General features: G+C 36.5%; 1 protein-coding gene across 2 annotated transcripts in view; it reads left to right on the top strand.

The window, feature by feature from the left end:
* The window catches only part of MALT1 (MALT1 paracaspase), an 82,418-nt gene that overhangs the window by 47,441 nt on the left and 14,364 nt on the right, over window positions 1-20,613 (top strand). The gene's annotated exons all lie outside the window — the stretch shown is intronic.

The raw sequence follows: 20,613 nt of genomic DNA, 5'->3' as shown, positions 1-20,613 counted from the left end.
TTAGTATAACTATTATAGAGGATACAGATTCGCAAATAGTTGTATGATTTTTTTTCCCATGAGTTTTACTGTAGAAATCAGGGTTCTGCATAATACAAAAAGTAGGGAGGAGTAAAAGGAGCACTAGATATGGGGTCAAGGCTTGGAAATGAACCCTGGTAATGCAATTCAGTACCGAAGGCAGCTGAGTGGTACAGTGGATAGAGCACCAGGCCTGAAGATCGGAGTTGAAACCCAGCCTTCGACACTTACTATCTGTATGACTCTGGGCAAATAAGGTGTAACCTGTATTTGTCTCAGTTCCTCCTCTAAAAGGGGGATACACTGGAGAAGTAAATGGTAAAGCGCTCCAGCATCTTTGCCAAGAAAACACAACAGACAAGTCCATGTGGTTGTGTCGATACAATCAAATGACTGAACGGTGACTGCTGCTCAGACCTGTGTGACTTTAGACAAGCCTCTTAGCTTTGTGCCTGCTTTCTCATCTTAAAAATGAGAAGATTGGACTAGATGAAGAGTAATATTCCTTCCAACTTCAAAATCCTGTGCTCCTAAGTGGGGCTATGACCACGAAAAAGGAGGATAAGACATTTTCTTTGATCCTCACAAACTCTCAGAACTCTCTGTGCTAGAAATCACACACAAGAGATAAAGCCCTTTCTCCACAGTCTAAGACATGAGTTAACAACCTAATGAACTAACAGCAGAGAAGGTCACTTTCTATCCTCTAACATACGTATTCAGCATCCCTTCCCCCACTGGCCATCAAGGTCTCTAAGGGCTGCACCAGCCCACCTGCAGGTTTTCAAAAGAACTCTTCTGTATTTTTCCTCCTCCTAAACTCCCCCATTCCTTCAAAGAAATTAGTAGTGAGAATAAATTGCTAGTACAGACCAATGAATGAGTGTTTCTAAAAAATTGCTATGAAGATTATTTTTAGATTATATAAACATTATTTGTGTAGGTCAGAATTGCTATAATTAACTTGTACCCTAAAAAAAGAGAAATCTAAGTTTACTATATCCTAGCCAAGAAGGAAAAAGCAAAAATAAATTAGATTTAGCCCCCATTCTAGGAACTTATAATTGAATACAGGAACTAAAATGTACACAAGTAATATCTGGATATTGTGATGGATTTGGGATCTGAATAATGTGAGTATTTCTTGTAATGATGACTGCAGCTCTCATCTTCTGCCAGTCTTGTTCTTGTCTTCTTGTCAGCCTTCAAGGTGGGGTCTACATTATTCCAAAGAGGGGACTTGACATCGTATCACTACAGTTATCTACTCTGATATTGGTTATCATGACGGATCCACCTCATTTACTAATAATGCATTTCTTTGATAATTTCATGCAGCTTCTCCTGAACAATTTATTATCAGTAATATTCTGCAGGCTAGTGTTCATACACTCTCCATGTTCCTTTAGGTGACCTGCAACTTTAATTCTTTGAAAATAGTCCTGTCAATCTGAATTCAGATCAAAATTTTTAAAAAATTCTTTATTTTTCTTGTTTTTTTCTTTTGCAATATGGCTAATATCGAAATGTTTTGCGTGCCTGCATGTGTATAATCTATACATAATTGCTTGTTGTCTCAGAGAAAAAGGAAGGAGAGGAAGGGAGAAAGAATTTGGAACTCAAAATTTTTAAAAACTAAAGTTAATTGTTTTTATATCTAATTTGAAAAAAATATATATTGAAATTTTTGCAGTTAAAAAAAAAAAGAAAATGGTCCTATCCCATGCTGGGAAGCATAGAACATCACTGGAAAAATATTGGCACTAAAAATGTGGATATTTGTTTTTAGTAGGAGCTTAGGATCATTAGCAGCACTGTGTTTTTTTCCCGTTATAATTTAGCTCACTCTCTTCATAGTCAACTCTGGGTGCACTTCATTGTCCATCTGCTATTTCTGTCCAAGATACATGTATTGATATATGAACTCAAGGGGCTCTCTATTGCACATTAATAGTATTAATAGAACACATTCATTGGCCACTTGTTTTTTTTTACGTGCATAGTTATGCTAAACTCTTCAGTGATTATGGATCCATTTAGGAGACTTTGCAGCATTCCTGGTTTTGATGCTATTAGCACATTATCTCCAAATAAGAATATCAATAAGATTTCACATCTATAGGGAATTGTAATGTAGTTATGTACTGTACTTTTTAAAAATCCTGATTGAAACTCCAAATTGTTTTTATTTAAATGAACCTGTTTTCTTTTTTGGTGGGGGTAAAGGGGAGGCAGTCAGGTTTAAGTGACTTGCCCAGGGTCACACAACTAGTAAGTGTCAAATGTCTGAGGCTGGATTTGAACTCAGGTCCTCCTAACTCCAGGACCAGCGCTCTACCAACTTTGTCACCTAGCTGCCGCTAACAAACCTGTTTTCATTGTGATAAATAATATATCTAATAATCCCAGCTGTTCTTTCATACAGGGTGATGCAGTCTAAACTCATTAGAAGGAAAGTTGGACAAGAAAATCTTTAAGGTCTTTTCTTAATTTGTTTTAGAGAAAACTCATGTTTTAAAATTGTTGTGTTTGTCCTTCGTTTTTGAAGAGAATCATGGCATCGGAGAAATGATGACATGACTTGCACTTGACTTTCTTTTGAGTGAGGGAGGGCTGTGCAAAGTCACTAGCCTCACTTTCCCCTCCTGAGCCACCTGGATCCAGTGACCAGACATACATCAGGATGACTAGAGATGGCCCAGGATTCTATGGGAGACCTTGGCTTTTTAGGCTGAGGTCTTTTCAGGTACTCACTTAAAGTGAGGTAATGCCCATTCAGTGAATAGGCCTCTTTAAAAAGTAGTCAGGGGGATGGTCCCTTTAATAGAAAAGAAAGAATAAATAGATAAATCACGCTGGGAAGGGCAGGAGCCTCAGGGTTGTTGTTTTGCAGAGAAACTGTTACTATTGACATTCACTCTAAGCCAGGAAGGTCCAAAACCAGCCATTGAGTGGAAGTTGGGCAGGGACCCTTCCTTGTTTAATCCATGAGCATCAGAGTACATGGGGGGTCTAAGGTTTTAGGGGAGATAAGAAAGAAAGAAAGGAAATGAGACAAGAGGAAAGGAAAATAATCTAGCCAATGTACCACAAGTTAACTGGGTAGCTTCTGGCCATCAGAATTTATCTTCTTTTGGAGAGAAGAAGGAAAGGGAGAGGGTTAGGTTACAAGAGAGGATGAACTGAGTTACCCAGCTAGCTGGGTCCCCATTTAGGCAGCTTGGTCAACTCACAGGTTGTATTCATTCTTCATTTTCTAAGAGGACCATGACATCAAAAAAATGATGATATGACTTGCACTTGACTTTATTTTGAGTGTAAATTGTAAAATAAATTTTAAATAAATCTGCAAGGGTATTTTGTTTCATCTTCCAAACAGATTGTTGACCTTTAATTTCACGGAAAACACTAGTCACCTTAAAACAGTAAGGTATCTACTTGCTGTAACATAATAAAAGTTTCCCAGCAAATAGAATTAACTAATTGTAGAAAGGACAAGTATTTACTTTTTCATTTTTGAATTATATTACCGTTACATATTTGCATATCAGTAAAATCTAAGTATTCCCTCTCCTTAATTTCATCCTAAGATTACAGTTACCGAAAAAAAAAGAAGCTTTTTTAAAATCAACCTTAATTTTATCTCTTAACTTCTCTGATCAATAGTGATTTGATGCTTATTCATGTTTTTCCTCTATTAGGTAAAATTTTTGTAAAGTTATAGCCTTATCTCCTTTTGTAAGTTATTACTTTTGGACTAAATAAACATTGCCCTCATTTTATCTTACAAAGATGTGTTCATATGCAGATTGTATAAAAATATTCATATCTCATAGTATTCTATCTGTGGGTTTGCCAAAGTTTTTAATTTTTTCCATGTTACTTTTTCACATGATACAAAGAGAATGATTTTATGTAACTTCATTTTATGGAAAATTGTTTACAAATAAAGTAGGTTTTACGAATAGATTTCTTAATAAATCTAGTAAAGTAGGTTTCTTTTTTCATTAAGGTGGTCATTAATTTACCCCTTCAATAGTAAACCTCCAGAGCCAGATTGTTAACTATGGAAAAATCTAGTACAATATGAAGAGAGAAAGTGCTGCCATCTGCTGGATAGAGCAGAAGTGTGTATCTTAGTTGACAGAACTTGCTTTTCTGATTCTAAACTTTATTCTCTTAGAGGCTACAAATCCTAATTGCTGCCTCTCAGGCTCCTTCTTAAGGAAATCAGAAGGCAAAGTGGAAGTGTGATTAGAGCCTCTTATTTTGCTATTAATAAGAATCAAAATTTCTGCTTCTACAACTGTTTGGCTGTGAAAGGTAGGAGAGATAAAGGATAAAATCTTGAAATGAGAGCTGGGTCAAGTGAAGTACCAGGGACATTTAATGTTGGCTACAAAGACGGAACCAGTGAATAAAGAGAAATTGAAGATTAGAGAAAACAGAGATAATTGGAAGGGCAGGCTTTTGGAGGAGACAGGCTCAAAGATTCCAATAGACAAGAAGGGCTACTGATCATATACTGGAGTGAATGCGGAAGAGAACAGGGATGATGTAGAGTGCCCTTAAGATCCAAGATAAGGAAGAAATTCAGAATAGATCCTCTCAACTTAGGAAAGAAGACAAGGTCTGCTAAAAGAGAAAGTGAAGGGGTGTGTGCGGCATAGGTGGCTTAAGAAGCAAAGATTTAGAATTGTTGCTGTGAGAAATAGGATAGAAAATCAATCAAGGAAATATAGAAGGATTGCTGTGCTACAGATGGGGCCTAGTTGAGATTAAGTAACATAAATTTTAGTGGACCTAGTCATCAGAACTGGATGACTTCCTCTAGCAGTATTCAACAGAATGCAAAACGGAGCAGAGGAGGAAGGTGGTCTAGAGTTAAGATTTAGTAAGGCTTAGGAAATCAAGAGCAGAAGGCAGCATATAGTTCAGCTGGTTAAATAATAAGATCAAGGGCAAAAAGGGGGGAAAGTGAGGTCAGATGGAGATAGAGTGGACGAACTGGAAAGGGGTGGAGAGTACATGAAGATCATGGTGAGGATGAAGAATAAATTTAGAAGTAGAGGGTGAGGTAGACACTCCCTGCACTGGTATAGATTGCTGTGCAATTCCTGCCCCTCTCTTTCTATAAATCCACCATAGAAAGTCTTTTCAAATCACTAAAAGGTTTTCTGCAGTTTAAAAATACATTTTATAGTGCTTATGGTAGTATTCAGGTTTGCCTTTTTTTTTCCTTCACACTCACTTTTCTGCTTGACCTACTTTCTTTTCAAGTTATTGATGATGGTTTTTGATAACAGTAATAACAACTTTCACTTATGGTACTTTAAGGTTCTTACAAAACATGCTTCTTACAAAAGCCTTATGAAGCAGTGCAAGAATTATGAATAATTCATTTAACTTCATACAAGTTATTGTTGATAATATACTGGAGATTATGAAACAAAAATTGATAATAAGAAGACAAAGGACCTACCCGTTGTTAGTGGAATCTCTTAATGGAGTGCTTTATAATAGACTGAAGTTACATTTAGATTTATAAAACTAGTAGGAAATTTTCCAGTTGTGATTTCAACCTAAAGTTGTTTTTATGCTGTCTTAAAAGGATTTAACTAGATTTGTGTTTTGTGGTAGCTTACAGATCAAAGAAAAAATTCTGTAATGTAAATTCAGCATTTGGGTAATAATCTGTTACGTTCATCTTACCAGTAATTCAGCCTTGAAATTACATTTCATAATCAGTATATATATATTTTGTCAGAGCCAATGGTCACAGAGCCAAAGATTTTCTGGAATCTTAAAATATAAATATAACTCCTAATAGTGCTTCTCTTCCCCCAACCCAGACATTATCTGTTTGATATTTGAAGTACATGCCACTGTTCTAGACGCTGTTTCAGTTCTGTTACAAGCTATGACTTTTTCCACTTTGACCTGTAAAATAACTCTGTATATAAAAATGTCCAGATACTTTTTTTTAAGAGAACATACATATATAGATATATATATGTATGTATATGTATATGTGTATATGTATGTATGTATGTACATATACATGTATATATAAGGAGAGACTCTGCATAACCTAATTTTTTTTATTTCTTAGAAGTTATTGGTAAAATTTAATAACGTAATACTTTGCCCAAAATAATTGTAAAATCAAGAAAGTTTTATATTTTCTCTTTTTTCCATAGTTAATCCCAGTAGCCACTTTGTATAATTATAAAATTTAGAAGCACATAAAAGTTACTGTCACTTTTCAAATTGTTTGTAACTTATTAGTTTTAATGGGCACACCTCCAGATTTTAAGGGAACAGCTGTTGAACCTATTGGCGCCTTATTTCACATATTTATAATGCTTACCATCTTATTGTGCAATAGCAGTTGGCTGCCAGGAAAATGACATTTCAAAGCTTGTTTGTTAGGAGGGTTAAAGATAAACAGTAATTATTCATGTAGGGAGAGGATTCTGGGAAGATGGCAGAGTAGGTCAGAAAACTTTCAACTCTCCAAATTTCCTCCATAAAATAAGACAGAACATCCCCTCAGCAGCAGAAATAAACACGGGATAAAACAGTTTATTCTAAGACAGTTTGAGAAGACCCCAGGAAAGACCTGACCTTTGGGGCCAGAGGTTTGGCCTGAGTGAAGTGCAGACACTTCCAGGCAGACTCTGCAGAAGCAGCAAACAGCAAGCCCTGAGAAAAGCTAGGTTGAGAGGCAGCCTCAGGCTTAGAAACTTTTATTTCACAGACAGTGTGGGGGGATGGGGGGGGTCTGATGTCTGAGTAGAGGATTGAAGGACCTTCCATTGTTGAGGGACACCAAGCATAGCTGTGCTGATCAGTCCTGGGTTGTGACTGGGGAAAAGGAGCTAGCACACAGCTGGTGAGTGCAATAGCAAGGGGCAGGGACCCTGCTGGCTGTGGGCACTTGAAGGAGAGCAGAGTCCCTGGTTTCAGTTCTGGGGCAGAGAGGACAGCTGTAGTTTGCAGCCACCAGAGGGACCGCAGGGAGGGAGCAAGATCATTTGTAGGACAGTGTGGCTGGGGGCCCTGGCTGTGGCTCAGGAGTGGAGTGAGGAGCCCACGGTTGGGCCCCTGAGGGAGACCTCAGAAAATAACAGAAGGAACTGAGGCTTGGGGCGTCCTTCCTTCTACCTCAGGACCACAACTTGATTACACTAATGGCTACTAAAAATAAATAAACAAGCAAACAGATAAGTGAAAATGAGTAAGCAAAGAAGAAAGAACTCAACCATCCATAGTCATTATGGGGACAGAAAGATCTGGGTTCATATTCAGAGGAAGATCATGGAATAAAATGCCACTCCGTTTGGAATGAGAAATAGCAAATGGTTCCATGAACAAAAAGAGTTCTTGGAAGAACTTAAAAAGGACTTTTAAAATCACATAAGAGAAATCAAGGAATAATTTAAAAAAATAAAAGCAATTCCAAAAAAATTATGAAAATAAAGTCAACCAACTGGAAATAGAGACTTAAAAACGTAAGGAAGAAAATAGTTCCTTGGAAACTAGAATTGGGCAGAGGAAAGCTGATGATATTCTAAAACACCAAGAACTCATAAAACACAGTCAAAAAATGAAAAAATAGAAGAGAGAGTAATGAAACCTCTTATCAGAAAGACAACAGATCTGGAGAACAGGTCAAGGAGAAATAATATAAAAATAGTTGGACTACCCGAAAATTATGATTCAAAAAAAAGAATCTTGGTACAGTATTATAGGAAATTATCGAAAAAAATTGCCCTGAAATTCTTGAACAAGAAGGCAAAATAAGAATAGAAAAAAAAATCCACCAAAGGAAAGGTTACAGGAATATCATAGCTAAGTTTCAAAGCTCCCAGGTTAAGGAGAAAATATTAGAAGCAGCAAGAAAAAAGCAATTTAAAATTGTGGAGCTGTGAAAAGGATTACACAAGACACAACACTAGCTGCTATGTTGAAGGACCATAGGTTTTGGAATACTATATTCCGTAAACAAAGGAGCTGGGGTTACAACCAAGGGTGACTTACCCAGCAAAGTTAAGTATAATTTTGAATGAAAAAAAAGGCATTTAATGAACTCAAAGACTTTCAGGTTTTTGTGACAAAAACCCCAGAACTTATGGGAAAATTGGACATATAACATCCCGGAGAGATAAACAGTAAACATTAAGACCAATTCTAATGGATGCAATAAGCTAAAATTGTTTACTGCAGATATGGGAAAACATTAGCAGTACTGTTATGATTGTCATCATTATTTGGGTAGTTTGAAAGAAAGGTATGGGCTGAGCTGAGTGTGATGGGGTGATTCTAATAAAATAAAACTGTAAGGAGAGGTAAAAAGCAGTAATCATCTTAGACAAATGAGACGTAAAAGGAAAGACAAACTGATACAGAAGAAGCTAATAGAGGGAAGGTCAGGTAGTGCTAGAATCTTACTCTCATCAGGAATGGGTTAAAGAAGGAACAGCATATACTGAGAAGGGTATAAGAATCTTCTAAATTCAGAAAGAAATAAGAGGGCAAGAGGGATAGAGTTAGGGGAGAGGATAAGGGAGGGACCCTAGAAATCCTCTAGTCCAATCCTCTCGTTTAATTTTTTTTAAATTCAGGACTTAACAAACTTTAAAAAAAACAACCCTGAGCATTTTCTTATACAAAATAGCACATAAAATAAGTCTGCACATGAATTGGGAATCTTTATTATGTTCAACTTATTTTTTCTTTGCTTTAATTTTACAACTTAATTTTTCTAAATTCAGCCTTTAATTTTCTTTTAAAAAATTAATATAGCCTTTTTATTGTGACGTAGATTTAGAAATCTTAGTGTCACCGCCACACTACACTGAGTCATTGAAATAGGAATTCAGTGGAAGTCAATAATACAGACATCCCCCTTGAAAACTGGTTTTTCTTCTCAATCCAGATTAATCAATTAAGAAGTATTTATTATATGCTTGCTCTGTGCCTTTCTTAAGCACTAGAGATAAAAAACCAAAAATGACTATAGTATAATTCTCTTGGGAATCAAGCTGATATATTATTCAGTATCCTTATATGCCTCCACTAAAGTGCTATACCTGTTTCTGTTTCTGGCATAATGTGAACATAAGCTCTGGAAGGTTTCGGCTATGGACCCAGTGGTAGACTACTTGTCTAACATCCAAGGACTAACCTCAGTAAGTTCAAAGAGGCTCTGTCAGGTTGGCGATGATGATGACTTATTTGTTTACAGAATCTTTCAAAGACTTAACAGAGTCAGAAAAGGGTTGTGAACTCTGCTGCTGGAAGGAGTGAGGAGAGATCCTTGATAACTTGAGAAAGAAGTTTAAACTTTACTTGGGAGGCAATAAAAAGAAGCACAAAGATTTTAACTAAGAGCTAATATAACGAAGTCTGCCCAAGAAAGGTCATACTGTCAGAGGCATAAAGGATGAGTTGGAGGGGACAGTGAGGACAGGTGGGAGGAGAACTCAGGAGACTGGAACAGTAGTCTAGGTTATTGAGGACCTGTACTACAGGTGTGGGAGTGACAGTTGTGAGAAGTGGATGTGCAGAATCAGCAGAACTAGGGCAGCTTTTAATTTCATAAAATCACAGTAGTATTGAAAAGATCTTAGAGATCCCTAGTCCAGACTCCCACACAGTGTTGTACACAAGAAAGAGAGATGAATTTGAGTCTGAGAACCTAGAGTTTATTCCTGAATGTACCATTTACTTACTATGTGACTTTGGACAAGTCACCTACTTTCTTTGGACCAGAGTTTTTTTATCTACAAAATAAAGGTCAGATGAGATGGCTTCTACTGTTGTCATGAATAAATCTACCATCCCAGTGTGGGAATCCCCTCTATTACATGTTTAGCCTTTGACTGAACACTTCCAGCAAAAGGAAATTAAGAATCTCATACAACAGAACAATTTTAACCAATTCTTATTTAAGTAGTGATTGGAAGTGTTAAGAATATAGTATCTAAAAATATTGTTCCGGTTTCTGAACCGTGGCTTAAATTATGGAAATCACAGACTTTTAGCTAGGGATTGGGTACAGTTAAGTGGGGCTAGAAGTTGTGTTTGCCTGGAGTTTTGCAAATCTAATCCAAAGGACTTTTAAACTGAAAAGGATATTAGAGGGAGAAAACTGCCTACACATATCCACTAAAACAGACTCAATAGTTACAGTATACAAACAAGAAAAGAAATAGAGGTGCCCAGAAATCCAAAGGAGACAAATCCAAGAAAGGAGCCAGCAGTAAAAATCCACAGCCACGGTTCTCTACATACAGATGGACAAAATGTAGGTAGTAGGCAAAGTGAACTAGAGTTCCTAATGCAAGGAGATAAATTTGGTGTCATAGTTGTCACTGAGACTTGGCAGAATGAGATCTATGTCTAGAATGTTCAATAGGAGCAAGGCAAGTAAAAGGCAGAAGTGGTACTAGATGGCCTCTCAGGTACCTTTCAATGCATAGGCTCTTTTTCTGATCCTGCAGTACTTATCATGTCTTCACGGCAGATCTGTGATGTTTTCCAAATTACTTATCTATTTCTTCCTCCTGGATTGGTGGTCTTTATCATCCTCCAATGACAGCATTGATCTTCATCCAAATGATCTCCACCATGATTCTTCTCTTTAGTTCCAGGATTTCTTAACATGTAAAATATAGAATGCTACCCTGCTTCCACTTTGTACTTGCCCTACTCCTTCAGAATACTATATATTCTTCTAGAGCTACTTTCTGATATACATCCTAGATTTGGGGAGGACAAATTTCCTGTGGTTCAGAGAACGGATAGGTAGCATCTTACAGCCTAAAATTCTTCATTAGTCAGCCCAGGAGAACTTGGGAGCTCTCAAGAATGAAATGCCAAAGACACAAAGAAACAATTCTGATGAAAAGATAAGGGGGTGCTGCCTAAAGAGATAGATGGGGAGGTGGAGCAATTTATTTGTCAACTAATATATTTTAAAGCACACATTTCAAAACTATGTATGCAATGGAAGAAGAGTTATGGTAAAGTTCTATAAAAATAGTGTCAGCACCTCTAAACCTCAGAATGAGCCGCGGCTAAGAAATAAAGCTAGGGATAGCCCAAAAGGTGGGAGTTTTTTTTCTTTTTAAAGTACGTTGGGGAAAAAATTAGGGTCAAAGAAGGAACAGAACTCCTGTGTGAGGTGGAAGGGACAGTCACAACTGGTGACTGCGAGAGATCTGAACTGTTCAATTCTTGTTTTGCTCCTGTTTTTCTACCTTAAAAAATGATCCTAGGACCAAAAAGAACAAAGTAAAAATGATTGATGTTCAAGTTGATCCTCAGGTCAAGTAAGGAAATACTAAGAGAGCAAGTAGCAGCTCATTTCCAGGCCTGAGGTAATGCAAGAACTGACCATCGTGTTTGCTAGGCCATTGTCATTAATCTTTGAAAAATTTTGAGTAGGTGTGCTTTTATGTAATTGGGAAAGAGTAAATCTTGTCTCAAGCTCCCCCCAAAAGTGAAACTATTGGAATCTTTATACTATAGGCCAATGAACTGGACTTCAGTTCCTGTATTCTAGTTCATCCTATTAAAAGTATGATTAGTGAGCATCTGACAAAGAAAGTAGTGATCACAAAAAGCCAGCATAGCTTCGCCAAAAATCAGTCAGGTCAAACTAACTTCATTTCCTTTTCTAATAGGATTATAAGACTGATAACATAGGGAACTGCTATAGGTAAATTTACCTAGATTTTAGCAAAGCATTTGACAGTTTCTCAAGCTGTTGTTGTGGAAAAGACAGGGAGACATAGGCAAGGTGATGGTGCCATGTTGCCAAACCCAAAGAGTAGTTATTAATGGCATATCCTAGTAGTCTCTGCTTGGTGTCATGCTATTTAACATTTTTAATCCATGACTTGGATTAAGTCTAGGTGAGATGCTTATCATATTGGCATATTAACCAGTGCAGGAAGGGGCATAGATAGAGTGATAGAATCAGGATTGTGGAATTTGGGCTGGGTATGTTTGGTTGAAATTTAATAGAAAGAAGTCATCATTTGGCTTCAAAAAATCAATCTCTTAAGTACAAAATGGGGATGATTTGGCTGTATAGCAGTTTGTCAGGAAAGGAAAACCTTTAGGTTTTAATGGACTGTAAACCCATGTAAGTGAACAATGTGATATGGCAGCTGTGTTAGCTTGATAGTCCAGCCAGTCAGTGCTTGGGTTCAGATGATAAGACGGCTGTTAATGATTACATGAGGATGATTTATAAGTCTCGAGAAAGTTATCAGAGGACACGAGATCTATAGTACATTTCCATTAGCCTTGAAATGATTGCTCCCTTTCAGTATAGCTGACCTCTGAGTTCCAGCTTCCTGCACTAAGTTATACTTTGGGCTTTACCAACATCAGGTGTGCTTGGTAACAAACGGTATATTACTCCACTGCTCAGCTGGTTTGCTCTCTTTGGTTGTTCATCCCTTCATCTCACTGATAAAAGAAATATTTGAAAGAATAGCATCAATGAATCCAGTCTACTTGTTGCATTGGGAGCTGAGCAGTCTCCAGTGGGTATTTTCATATTTGGTTTCTGTCTAGGCATTTGCCGTGATCTGTAAACCAATGAAGAAAGGTGGGTTCCTTTCAACCTGTGTTTGAGATGGCCACATGGGTACATAAATAGACAAATTTTCCTATTATCTGTTAATAGCATTTGACTCTAGCTAGGAGAAGTAGTGTGTCAATCATCCTATGGTCCTAAACAGGACCTGACTGAGCCCAGGTGCCCAAAAATACTGCTCCCATCCAGAGTATGTAATTTATCTCTTCTGAGATCCTTCTGTGGAGTATCTATCTTCACAGTAGAATCAGGGACATATGCTTTAATGGGGCCTTATTTCTGGAAAGGGAAGAAGTGAAAGGCAGGAACTAGAGAAGTATGGTTTCTTGGAAGTAAGGACTTAAAAGCTAAATCACAATCCTTAAGGCATGAATTTCTGACTAGCTTGTAGGTTTTCAATGGAATCGGTAGTAGCTGCCATACATCACAGCAATCAAAGAAAGCTAATGTGATCTTAGACTGTATGGTGTCCAGAACTAGGGAGATGATTGTTCTAGAGTTATTGTGATCAGACTCCATATCGAGTCCTGTGGTCAGTTCCAAGGACTGTCATTTATTAGCAAAGACAGAGATGATACAGAGAGATTTGGGGAGGGAGGAGAGGAGTATTCAGGATGGTGAAGGAATTCCAGATCATGTTTAAAGTGGACGTTGCACAACTTGGGGAGACTTGCAAGCTGTCGTTCGGTAGAGGGATTGGACTTGTTCCCCTTGGCCCCAGGAGACAGAACTAGGAAATATGGGTGGCAATTTCAAAGAAGAAAATTTGACTTTATGATAGCAAATTACTTCCTGCTGACTGGAGCTATCCAGAAATAGAATGAGCAGCCTCAGGGATGTTATAGAGGGAATTTTTGTCCTCATTGTTCATTTGAACTAGATGGCCCCTGAAGTCCCTTCCAGTTCTGAGGCTCTGGGATTTTATATGATTTTGTAATTGTTGGAAGGTTCTCACTTAAATTGTACCAAAATCTACTTGCCTAAAATTTCTGTCTCTTGGTCCTAGTTCTTACCCTTTGGAGAATTTCTGTTTCCCAAAATAACTCTTCTCCATGCTAGTCCTTCAGATATTTGAAGATAGTTATCATATCTAACTCTATGTCTTCTCAATCCTAAATATCCCTAAATATTTCAATTATTTGATTTATTCATCCTTTCCTGATATAACATGATTTATAAATACCTCATCATCGTGGTCCCCCACTTGTGGACATACTAAATTTCATATTTCAAATAAAAGGCAAGTGAATGTCTTCCCTGTAAATATAAAAACACATTCCAAGACAATTTCTAAGTCATTTTAAAATATGCTATTTTGAATTCTGAATACTACTGTATTTTCTGTTTGCATGTATCATTTATCTTGCAACTGAAGAATATCTGAAGCAAAAGAAATTATAGTTCAGACCCTTCAACTCATTGTTTCTTTCAAATTAAGCTTTGTAAACAGAATTAAATTTTTTTAATTTTATTTGTTTTCAGTGTTCTACAATCACTTCCATATAACTTAGATTTTTTTCCCCTCCCTCCCCCTCCTTCCCTCTTACCTTACCTCTCCCTCCCTGAGATGGCATACAATTTTATATAGGTTATACACATACATTGCTATTAAATACATTTTCACCTTAGTCATTAAACAGAATTAAAATTAACCAGCTATACTGTACTGGTATAATGGAGGCCAAAGAGAAAAATAATTGGCTTCTTAAAAGACCTTGAAGATCAAGGTATGGCTGTTATTTGTCACATGTTGTTAGTCAATATGAGGAGGAACAGTTTGGCATGATGTCTCCCGTGCTAATGAAATGAGCCTCATGTTCATCTCTGAATGTGGTCATCCAGTACTCATGCAAGAAAGACGTTAGTAGGCTTGAGAGAATATAGGGATAACCTGGATCTTTCTAAGAGAGTCCTCATTGCAAAAGACTTGATTTAATAGTGGTTTGTTATTGGGGTTTTTTTAAAATCAAAACAGACGTATGGGAATGTAACTATAGTGAAGACCACGACAAAAACACAGTGATCTTATTTTATAAAATTGTGAATACAATACTTAATTCCGTATGAATTCCCACATTTTTTAGAAAAATAAAACATTCATTTAAAGTGAAGGAGTGAATTATACTCTCATGACAAAATAGTGGTGTTACTAGTATAAACTAGATTCCCTTCATAAAGTATGTTCAAAATTTTGGATTGGTTCTAGGGCTAGTAGAAAAGTTGCCATAGAGTCCTTTATTTTAGCATGTAGAAATCAACTGAGACTATTTGAACCAGAGCTTTCTGTTTCCTTAATGTATGTTAAATACTTATAGGTGTGTGGTATTGACCAATAATCTCAAAAAATTTTTCTTTCTTAGTGAGCTTCATGGCTATTTTTAGCTTCCTTTACTGTATCAGATATGCAGGGTTTTTATGACTGAAGAGCTATTTTTCATAATATTTTATAGAAAAATGGGATTCTTCCTATTTTAAAAAATGTCAAACAAGATTTTTGAAAATGAAACACTATAGTATGTATAATGTATGGAATTAATATTCTTAATTGTCATTTAATCATTTTTAAAAGCTTTTTAACATCTTTCCATGAGTTCTGTCACTATCAAAAATCTTATTTGTGTCAGTCAACAACATTTGTGGAATATCCAGTAAAAGCAGGGCAATTATGTATGTTTACTCAAGATGCTCAATGTAGTTTTATCTCTGATGAAAGTTTTCCATTTTCTGTGAATGCTTTATAAAGAAAAATAAATCCTTTTCAACAATCATGTCATTATAGCCATTTGCCAGTTCATCTGCTTGATCCTGCTGTCTTTGCAGAAAGTATTTTAAAGTCCATTTTAATTATGGTGTATTGCAGTTTGATTTGCTATGACAAAATATTTCCTTGGAAATCAGTACCAAAGAATTAGCATGCCTTTAATATCCAATTTCCTACAGTAAATTTCCACACCAAATTAAAAATCATTTGGAGAGATGAGTCCTTTGACATGTCCTTGTAAATGGAGTAGTTAGTTAAATGCATATGCCATACGTAAAAAGAAACTAAAACCAGTAAATTTGGAAAGTTAAGATAGCTGTAATTCTGACTTGCACGGTGTTATAACCTTGATACAAACTCTCTGCACTATTTTTAAATTTCATATACAAATATTTTAAAGTTCCATAGATCTTTGTGTCATCATTTACTGGATATTTCTGAGTTTTAAGTCTTTTATAATTGCTGTGCTAATATTGTGACAGAGTATGATGTAGCTGATGCTTCTGTACTGAACCAGAATACCTGGTATAAAGCCCAAATTCATCTTCAAGGCCATACACTTTTGGGCTTTTCACTTTGTAAGTTCTAAAGAACACCTTTTTCCTTCCATCCTGATGTGTTGACCACAGGCATAAGTTTCCATTTCCTCAACTGTAAAATAAAAATAATACACAATTGTTATGAAATTCAAGTTGTTAATATTCATCAGACAGAATAGATTAGTAGTAGTGGAAATTGGAGTCATGGAGGCCATTATAGTGAGTCTGGAGTCAGATCTTGCCTCTGCACTCCTTGAACAAGTCATTCAACCTCTGTGGACAACAACTCTTACTTTGTAAACCTAAATCTGTGTTTGATCCAGGTGGATGATGGTGATGTCATCTACTGCAGGTGATTTAGGTAGGAATGGATAGGATGTCTGTCCTTCTGAAAGAAGAACTGACAAACTTTATAGCTAAGAGTAACTAGTTTGAAGAAATTGGCAGTAATTTGAAGTTTTGTTTTCTATAAAATTCATGTTTTTGTACATTTCAGATGTTTACAATTGAACCAAAATATTTTATTCCACACATGTAATGGGCTATGAGAGGTAATGAATATATAAGAACAGGACCTGGACTATAGGGAACTTTCTTTCTCTGCCAATGAGTATTACCAGATAAAGCCCTGAAAAATTAGGTCACTTGCCTAGGGGTTATCCAGCCAGAATGTTTCAGAGCTAGGTCTTGAACCCAGGTCTATATTTAATAAATAACTGGTACCAGCACTTGGCTCTGTTTCATGACCATGTTTCACAGCTCTTATCTTTCACTTCTTGACTCTGACTGACCTCATCGTCTCTAAAATAGAAGCGTAAAACAGCTAGCACAAGCAGTTGTTGCACAGGAACCCTGGCAAGGAGATCCAGTTCCCCAAACTCATCCAGTGGCGTATCAGTCCAAAATGAACTATCGAAATCTGCTTTACAAACTATTCACTTATTTAAACGCCAACTCAAGAGCACAATTGGTAGATAATTATTACATAGCCTGATGAAATCATTCACCAAATAAAAATTCACTGGACTGTGGCCATATGATGTTAAGAATAAAGAATTTAGAGTCATAAGATTAATGTGATTGATGTGCTCTAATTAACTCTTGCTTCCCTTTACTTTGAACAATTTTAATTTTTCTTACCCATAATTATATGAAGTATATTGCTAATTTCATTTTAAAATGATTACAAATGCATTATAAAGATACATTAAAATATGTAATTTGTTTGGATATTTGTTTTCATTTTTCCAAGTGTTTTAGAATAGCTCTCAAATGTTTGTGAACTATTGTAATAATCCTGAGCTTCAAGGCAATAGGAAAAGAGTGGGTCTCTGTAATGGTAAATAAGGGAAATCCAGTGAAGGTTCATACCTTACCACTTAATGGCTGAAGTCCTGAAATATAGGGGTAGCTTCCTAAGTGCCCTCTCCTGCCAGAGGTCAGAGCACATTTCTGGTATTTGGAGCACCACATTTTAAGAAGGATATTGATAAACTGAAAAGCATCTGGAGTAAGGAAACAAAAACAGACTGGGGGTTATAATTGATGCCATAGGAAAATTAGTTGAAGGAGAAGAGTGAAGAGAAGGCCACCACAGAGGCTGTGAGATCTACCCTCAAGTACTCCAAAGGCTGTCCTGTGGGAGGGATGGACAGAGGTCAGAGTTAGGAGCAATGGGAAAAGTTGCAAAGAGAGAAGTTTAGGCTTCATGAAATTATCATCGGTGTCTGAGGACGCCCAACGCTGGCATTTCCTGGACCAGGGCCAGCCCTAAATACCAAACCAAAAGGTTCGCGTCTCTAGCTTGCTGTGGTATTTTTGGCTACCCGGACTTTACCAACATCTCAGAATATATTTCATATTATAATTCATGTCTAGATTTGCATATCTCTGCGTAATAGAGTCCCTAGCTCCCATTCAAGGCAATGTGCTATCAGGTATAGGGCAGCCTTTATTTCACATGGAAAATGCAAAAGATACAAGAAGCGCTTAAGGAACCCATGAACAAGTGTCGAAAACACATAAAAGATCTCTCAGTGGGCCATGAACAGTCAGCCTGGAATAGAGCACAGGGCCTAACTTAAGGAAGATCTGAGTGCCAATATGGCCTCCAACATTTTACTAGCTATGTTACCCTAGGCAAGCCGTGTGACACTGTCTGCCTCCATTTCTTTAACTGTAAAATGAAAATAAAAATAATAGCACCTACCTTCCAGGTGCGTTACGGAGCTCAAATGAGATCATATCAGTAAAGTACTTGGCACAGTACCTGGCAAAGAGCAGGTGCTTTATTACGCTAATTTCTTTTCCTTGCAAACCCAGTAATTCAATTTGAGGAAGCCTCACTCACTGAGACCTAATAGAGAGTTATCTTCCTGAGGTGTCGCTTGACACGCCCACACCAGGGAAAGGTCTGAGCTAATAGAGTCACTTTCTAATGAATTATCTACCCCAACCCTCCCTATCCTGCTTACTTATAGAAGAACTTCACAGTTCTCAGAAAATGATTGTCAAGTGTCAAGTCAGCCATCGTTTGTTCTAGTAGGGCTTCTTTTTCAAGTAGCGACTGAACTTGAGGACCCCTGAAGTTCCTTCCAGGTGTGAAATTGTGATTCGTCTTCCTAAAATACTTGTTTTTGTTTCATGTTCCACAAGTCTTTATGAAGCACTTATTTATTACGGACTCTGTTTTATGTTCGATCTCTAGAGTTAAAATAAGATCAAGTTTTTGCCCTCATTGAACCTATAGTCTCCTTTAGAGATAAAAAGGAATCAAAAATACCTTTGAACTGTAATCATGATTGACAGGCAGTATAATGATATTGTTGGAGATAGGGAAATCAGGAAGAATAGATTTAGGGATATAGATGATGAATTTAAACTTAGGTAAAGATGTCTTTTAAAGAGTTGGAAGTACATTATGCTAAAAAAAAGTGTGGAAACAAATAAGCAAATTTTCTAATAAATATTTTATATACATCTAAAATAGGACAAATTCATTTATATTAACAGCATACTCTATGCCATTATATTTGGAAAAAATTAAAATTGTTAAAAATAGAAGCAAGTGTTAAAGTATTAATAATATTACTTTTATCATTCTGTCCTGCTTTCTGAACTTAATTTTCTCATTGTGCAGTTGTATCTATCAGTTGTGCTGGGAGTATTACAACTGTAGTTTATACGAACAAGAAATACAGTTATACAAGATAAAGTAGATAACCCTGATTACTTGAAACTGAAAAGCTACTGTATAGACAACACTAATTAATCTAGGATAAGAAGAAAAGTGGTTGATGGGGGGGAAAACACTTCATATCAAATTTCTCTGATAAGGGTTTGGTATCCAAGATATATAAACTAATTATATGTGTATATGTATATACACATATGTATGTATGTATGTATGTATAAATATACACATGTTTATATGACTAATAGCCATTCTCATAGTATATGTGTGTGTACCATGCATAGATGCATATATGTATGTATGACTAATAGCCATTACATGGTCAAAATATATGAATAAAATTCTCACAACTACATGAAAAAGTGCTCCAAATCACTAATCAAAACAACCCTGAGGTTTCACCTGACACCCTGCAAATTGGCAAGAATAATTTTTAAAATGGTGATAGGTGGAGGGGTTGCAGAAAGATAGGCACATTAATAGATGATTGGTGGACCTGTGAAATCATACAGCCATTTTGGAAAGCAATTTGGAATTATGCAGATAAAATGACTAAAATGTCCATACACTTTGGACCAGATACTCTTTCACTGAGCTTAACTTCAAGGAAGCCATTGATAAGAAGCGGGGGAAGTCTCCATATTCTTAAATATTTATAGCAACATTTTTTGTAGTACCTAAGAACTGGAAATAAAGTAGATGCTCATCAGTTGGGGAATGGCTAAATAAATTGTGGTACATGAATATAATGGAATGTTACTTTAAGAAATTATGTATATTACAAATACAGAGAAGCATGGAAAGATTCTGTGTGAACTGATTCAGAGTGAAGGAAGAAAAGCCAAGAAAGAAATATACACGGTAAACTACAGTTAAGAACTGCTACAGACCAAAAAATCTAAAGTGAATTTCAAAAAATTATAAAAAATCAAAGCAAGATTCAAAGGAAGAAAGATGAGAGGATCCGCCCACGTTGCATGTGTTCAGACCCTTCCAGTGTGTCCATCGGTTGGACAGACTCTTTTTCCCCTCTTCTAAAAAATATTGTCATATAGTATAGGTCTCTGGGAGAGGGAGGACAGAGGGATACTTGGAATAATTATGGTGATGTTAGAAGTATAAAATAGCAATAAAAACCTTTTTTTTTAAACAGAAACTAGTTTACAAAAATAAAGAAACTAATTTAGGTAAAGAGATTTGAACAGTTTATTTTGAACCAGCTGCCTCAGTTGTGTTCTGTTGTGTGCATTAGAGGAAGTTCACTACTTCTGTTTGTATGGAACGTCCGTTTTAGGGCCAATTGTTTACTGAGTGCCCATCTCTCTCCTGGTGGCATTTCATCATGTGCTAGTGTGTATGTATGTTGTTGTCTCACAGACTAGGGAGGTTAAATGGCAGGGATAATAAATTGTACGTTGTACTCCCCTCTACAGTTGCTATATACAAAGGTTTCCTCTGTTTTTCACATGCAGTACTTGAACTT

Source organism: Notamacropus eugenii, chromosome 4 (genome assembly GCF_028372415.1).
Source record: "Notamacropus eugenii isolate mMacEug1 chromosome 4, mMacEug1.pri_v2, whole genome shotgun sequence".
Classification (NCBI taxonomy): domain Eukaryota; kingdom Metazoa; phylum Chordata; class Mammalia; order Diprotodontia; family Macropodidae; genus Notamacropus; species Notamacropus eugenii.
This window is presented reverse-complemented; position numbering and strand designations above follow the sequence as displayed.